Raw genomic sequence first — 6,118 nt, forward strand, 5'->3', positions numbered from 1 at the left:
AGTCTTCATTTTCACATGGAGGAGTTGTGTTGGTCTACAGGAGTGATGCTTGACTTGTCTGAACACTTAAGAGTCCCGAGAACAAACTGAAATGTAAATACTCGGTACAGCTTAGAATTTTCCCCAGGATCAAATCACTTCAGCCTCCCCTGGTAGGATTGCTGATTATTTGGACTCGGATGCAGGAGATCCCTAGGCCACTCCCCAGCATGGGGCTGTCCCCTGATCGAATAAGCTCCTCTATACCCACCTGAGCCAGTTAGCCTCCAGTTGGTCCTTCCTTGGAACCAGGCACATTATCAGGCCAGATTCTCTGCCTTCTGTCCAGTGATGCTCAGGGAGTATCTTGGCCAAGGGGAAGGCTGTAGCAATCTTCACGGGCTCTGCTGCCAGAAGCCCTATCTGTGGGTGAGGGTTAGTCTCCGATCTCTGCACCCCCAGTGACATCTTTATTTGAGATTCCAGGCTCTTGGTCTCTGGATTGAGAATATTTGACCCATGTCGTATGCGGCAGAGATAGGACAGGTGTCCCAGTCCGTTACTGCCGGCTAGCATTGCTGCCTTGCACCTTGACCTTCAAACAACTGAAAACCTCTGCCCCTCCATCAGACCTCTGAAGCACCCAGAGGAGAGACATAGTGTGGTCTTGAAGGAGCACCCCTGCAGGGCGGGGCTCAGCCTGGAGCAGCCCCACTCCCGGAATGACCCTGCCTCATCCCTGTGAACACGGCATTGTCACTCAGATCAGCAGCCCATCGCTGCAGCTGTCCCTGCCCAGTCCTTCACAGCTGCACCTGTGTGCCCTTACGTCTTGTGGGCACACTGCATTGTCCTCCTCCATTCTTCCGGAACTGGTCAAGGTCGGGGGGCTCACAGCTGGCGTGGCACTCTTGCTCCTGCCTGCCTCCACGCCCCACCTCATTCCGCCTGCCTTTCTGGATGTTGTTCATGGAGTTTATCCATCCGGGGATCCAGGGCTGCCTTTTCCAGGCCCCAGCCTCTCCTCCAGGGACCGACCCTTAGGTCATTAGAGTGGGCCAGGTACATGAACCGAACTTCAATGTGGACCCTGTGCGGTTGGGGTGTGCAGTGGGGATGTGGTGGATGGGCTTCCCTTTTAGTGTTCCTGGACATGCCATTATGGCCTAGGGGCTGGTCTGGGCCTGAGTGCAGAGTACCTCTAGGGGTCACTGTGGTCTGATGCCACACTGCAAGACTCAAGAGTTTGCTGTGACACTGTCCAATTCAGAACCTCCAGCTGTGTAAGCCGCGGAGGGTGCAGTTGGCTTCGGACCCCGGGCTCCAGGCTCTCAGGCCACATGGAACAGCAGAGGCTGTCTTGTCCAGTGGGCCTCATGTTTGGCTCATTATTAAGCCTAGCTGGCTTAATTTTCCCCAACTTTATTTTGAAAAATGTCCTTACAGACAAGTTGAAGGGAGAATTAAGAATACCCTCTCCCCTCAATATTTTGTCCCATTTGCTTTCTCTTTTTCTTGAACCATTTAAAGGTAATTCATTGGTTTTAAAAAAGGAAGTTGTGGACATGACACTTTATTCTTTAATACTTTGGCCTGTATCACCTAAGAATAAAGACATTCCCCTATATTTCCAGAATACTGTTACCACATCTAAGAAAATTATCAAGAATTCAGCATCATCTAATGAACAATGTCTTAAGGTTTGCCTAGACTTTCCCCCAAAATCTTATACTTTTTTTAAATATCCAGGTCTCAGCCAAGGTTTGTGCCTTGTATCTTGTCATGTCTGGTCTCTGTTAATCTAGAACAGTCTGCCTGGTAGGCTTCAAAAAATACAGAGGTTCTCCAACCCCACCCTTGAAGATTTTGACTCAGTAGGTCAGATGTGAGGCTGAAATACATACTTTTTAAACAAGCAACACTGCTGATTCTGATGAGCCTCCAGGGTTTGGAGCTGGACCAAGCCCCAATTTGCTGCCACTCTCCACCAACACATATGTTCCCTAGACAGGAGTCCCCTGGAAAGGTGGGCTTCGAGCTCCTGAATATCAAGGGAGAACTTTCTTCCACCGCTTTGGGCCCCCAGGTACCCACTTTCCTTTATTATTGAGCTTCATAACATTAAGCTGAAACTTTCCCTGCAACTCACTCATCAATGACAGGCCCTAATGGCCATCCCAGGCTACAAAGAGCTGGCTGGCACCTGCTTTCACGTGATAGTCTTTAGAGATAGGAAGCTCATAAAGACATCAGGGCATCTCACTTAATGCTCAGGCATTCATGGATTTCAGACCTGCCACCATCATGATGTTATGTGGCCTTTATGGTGTGGCAGCCACGTCTGGGCAAAGCCTCAGATGCAGTGATAGCAGTGCTGAATTGAGTGCTCCCTTACTGGGGACACTCCACTATCTCACTGTACTGTTGATCCACGTGGAGCTTGGTCTGGCTGACTGCTCCAGGTCATTTTCACGTGGTCTACTGTCAGGTCTCTTCCCCATCATGCACTCACACAGTCAATATTTGGAACACAAATGTGGGGTTATGTGTATGCCCTACTGTTAAGATTTCATTTTATTATAGTTTCTACCCATCTTAGAAGAGTTCACATTCTTGATGATCCTGATTTGGTCATCTGTCCCCCAGCTTCGAGATTGCAAGATCAGATAAACAAGGCTTCAACGTGTCTGTTAAAAACACTGAATGAGACAGAGCCATGGAAGAGCCCTTTGGTAAAAAATTCATTTTATGTGGCAACCTGCCTCACACACTCACCCAACAAGATTCATGTGATAATAATGTGCTCTGATACTTTCTAAGTTCAATTCTTTTCTAGTTCTTTTTAAAAAAGGAAACAACACTGAATTGGTTGCACAATGCAAAAATAAGTCTCTGTCACCATTTGCTCGTGAGTCACTCTGGGATAGTAAGAGTGCCTACTGTACCTCTGGGTGCGCGCAGCATGGCTGGGCCAGCACTTGGGACACCCTCCCGGTGTACGGAGGCGCGCTTGGGTCCCCATCCCATCTTCCTACCGACTGGGCAGCCTCCTGCAACTGACCTCATTCGTCCTTCTAAATCAGGTTCCTCATCTGGGAACAGGTTGAGGATGACTGGCAGGATCCTTTGAGGATCGAATAAGCTAACAAGTACCTGAGCAAGCCCTCAATAAATGGTAGCCAGTTACTGTGAATTCCTGTTATCGGCGACTACCAAAGACCATGTTTGTGTTGCCCCAAAACTCATACCTTGAAATCTAATTGGAGCCTTTGGTAGGGGAATAGCTCCGCCCTCACGAATGAGATTAATGCCCTTATAAAAGAGACCCCAGAGAGCTCCTTTGCCCCTCATTTGAGGACACTGCAGAATGGCCCAACCAGAAAGTGGCTCTCATCAGACACTGAATCTGCCAGCACCTTGATCTTGGACTCCCCAGCTTCCAGAACTGTGAGAAATTTCTTTTGTTTATAAGCCCCCCAGTCTGTGGTATTTATTCATTTATTTTTAAGATTTTATTTACTTAATTTGACAGAGAGAGACACAGCGAGAGAGGGAACACAAGCAGGGGGAGTGGCAGACGGAGAAGCAGGCTTCCCGCCAAGCAGGGAGCCCGATGCGGGGCTCGATCCCAGGACCCCGGGATCATGACCTGAGCCGAAGGCAGATGCTCAGCAACTGAGCCACCCAGGCGCCTGTGTTATTTTGGTATTTTGTTATAGCAGCCTGAACTGACCAAGACAGTGACTGATGAAGATCATCGTGTCCTGAGAGGGTGAAGGACAGAGCCTGATCTTAATGGGCCGGGTGGAAGCAATTCTGTCTCTCCCCGGTCCTGAGACTGTCAAATGTGCTGCTACCAACCTTCCGACTATCGCTGCTTTGCAGTTTGCCAAGTGCTTTCACATCAGAGCTTATTCAGTCCACCATTTGCATAGCTGCTCTTCATCCCATTTCACAAGTGAGGAAACAAGCTCCAGGAATGTATGACTTAGGAAGGTTTTCTGGCTCTCAATCTAACGTTTGCCCTCCACCCCCCACCCCCACTCCAGCAAGGCTGTTGGAGTTATTTTAATTTGCTTTGTAATTCAGTCGTTCATGCTCATCTTAGCTTTCTAACCCTGCTAACTTCCTAGAAGCAGACAAATAATGGAGTTGACTCCTTTCTGGGGCCTCCGGAGGGTTCTGGAAATAGTACATGCTCAAAAAATGTTTTGGAGTTTGGGGCACCGGGGTGGCTCAGTCGTTAAGCGTCTGCCTTCGGCTCAGGTCATGATCTCAGGGTCCTGGGATCGAGCCCCACGTCGGGCTCCCTGCTCAGTGGGAAGCCTGCTTCTCTCTCTCCTTCTGTCCCTCCCCCTGCTTGTGCTCTCTCTCTCTAATAAATAAATAAAAAAATCTTTAAAAAAATGTTTTGGAGTTAGCACCAAGTCAGAAAAGTTGAGATGATGCTGGTCGAGTCCCAGTGTGCACGTTGTCTCTTTGAGGGCCCCGGGAAAGGTAGGCACTGGGGCACGGCTGGTGGCTGAGTCGGTCCCCTAGCAGGGAGCAGTGAGGCCAGATGAGGACAGTGAGGACAGCTGTGGGGAAGGTAGCTCCGAGGAGATAGGAAGGCACCTGCACTGGTCTCCCGCCAAGGCCCAGCTTCTGTGCTTGGGGGCCGGCTGCTGTGAGTGGGGTAGAGCAGGGGCCGGTGTCTCGGAAAAAAGCCGCTTGCTGGGCCCTGCTTCCAGCAGCCTGGGGTTCCCAGGGCGCTTCCCCCACGGCACCCTTACTCAGGCTCTGTGGGGCCTGGTGTCTGGTCTGAGGTAGCCCGCCCTGCTGGGAAGATGGGAGCAAGGAGGTGGCAGTCAGAGTAGGAGAGGGGGTTTCTGTGCTGGGTCCCGGGGAAGCAGAGCTAAAGTTAGGTCTTCCAGCTGTGTGCAGGTGTGGAATCTGCCCTTTCCCCTCCCTTGAACCAGGATGTTGGAATCACCTCCAGGCCCTTCCTCCCTCCCTCAGCTTCGGCTCCTCCAGAGGCAGGAGTTGAACTGTCCTGCCTCTGGTCATGCCAGGGGCCTTCCCACCCAAATGATCTCTAAGGCCACGAGTGAGGGGACAGGGGCAGGCAGTGGCTTTGACTTCCCTGAGCTCCGCCAGCTCGTCTGAGGCCTCGGCACAGCTGGGGCCTCAGGCCACCTGGCAGAACAGAAGTTTTCCTCTCTAGCACCACCCACGCAGGGCCCCTGACTTCTCCCGCTGGCCTCTGGGCGCTTTATGTGCTCCGTGCCCCCTCACCTCTCTGCCCTGGCGTGCCCACCATTTCAGAGGGAGCCTTTAATCCCTCGCCATTCATTGCCATTCCGATGCAGGTGCTGGGGCCTAGGCCAATCTGATGCTCCCTCCCTACGTAAGGCTTGAAAAGCACGGCACTCCTCAGCATGAATGTGCCTCTCACCCCCTCTTCACTATGGCCCTGGGCCCCTGCCTCATGGGTCCCCAGGCTAAGGCCCAGACCCTTCTGTGCTCTGGTCTAGGCTCAGAGCCCAGCTCTGGCTCCTGCATGTACTTGCAATATGATTTCCGGCGAGTGGCATCTCCTGAGTCCTGGTTTCCCTATTGGCGAAGTGAGGGATGGGCCGGACAATCTCCCGGGTCCCTCCCCGTTTGGTGTCTCTTCACTGTCCAGGGCGGAGTACTCCTTCAAGAAAGGCAGCTTGCAGGGGCGGCTTGCCGGAGGCATGCTGAGGGAGGCTGGAGGCTGCAGTGGATAAGTGGGCTGAGGGGCCTCTGAGGAGGTGTGAATGAGGGGGGCAGAGCAGGCTGGTGTGGACAGCCCTGTCCCAGCCCTATCTCCCGTCCCCGACACCCTCTCCACACCCCAGCCCTGATAAGCAGGTGTGAGCCACGGCCGCCTTGTGACAGGCCCTTCAGCAGGGAGGGGATGGCGGGGGTCCACTCCACTCCTGAGTTCAGACGTCAGCGTCTTCCTCCCCCACCACCATTTCCCTGCCAGACTGCCACCCTCCTGACTCTCAGCCCAGCTCAGGCTTTGTGAGTCTGTGCCTGCCTGTGAGGCCTCAGCCTCCTCAGGGTGGTAGGGGACAGACCATCTTCAGTCCTTTCTGGCGAAGTGCTGAGGAGGATGGCCACCCCCAGCCAA

Source organism: Mirounga leonina, unplaced genomic scaffold, assembly GCF_011800145.1.
Source record: "Mirounga leonina isolate KUSES-001 unplaced genomic scaffold, KU_Mleo_1.0 Mir_115, whole genome shotgun sequence".
Classification (NCBI taxonomy): Eukaryota; Metazoa; Chordata; class Mammalia; order Carnivora; family Phocidae; genus Mirounga; species Mirounga leonina.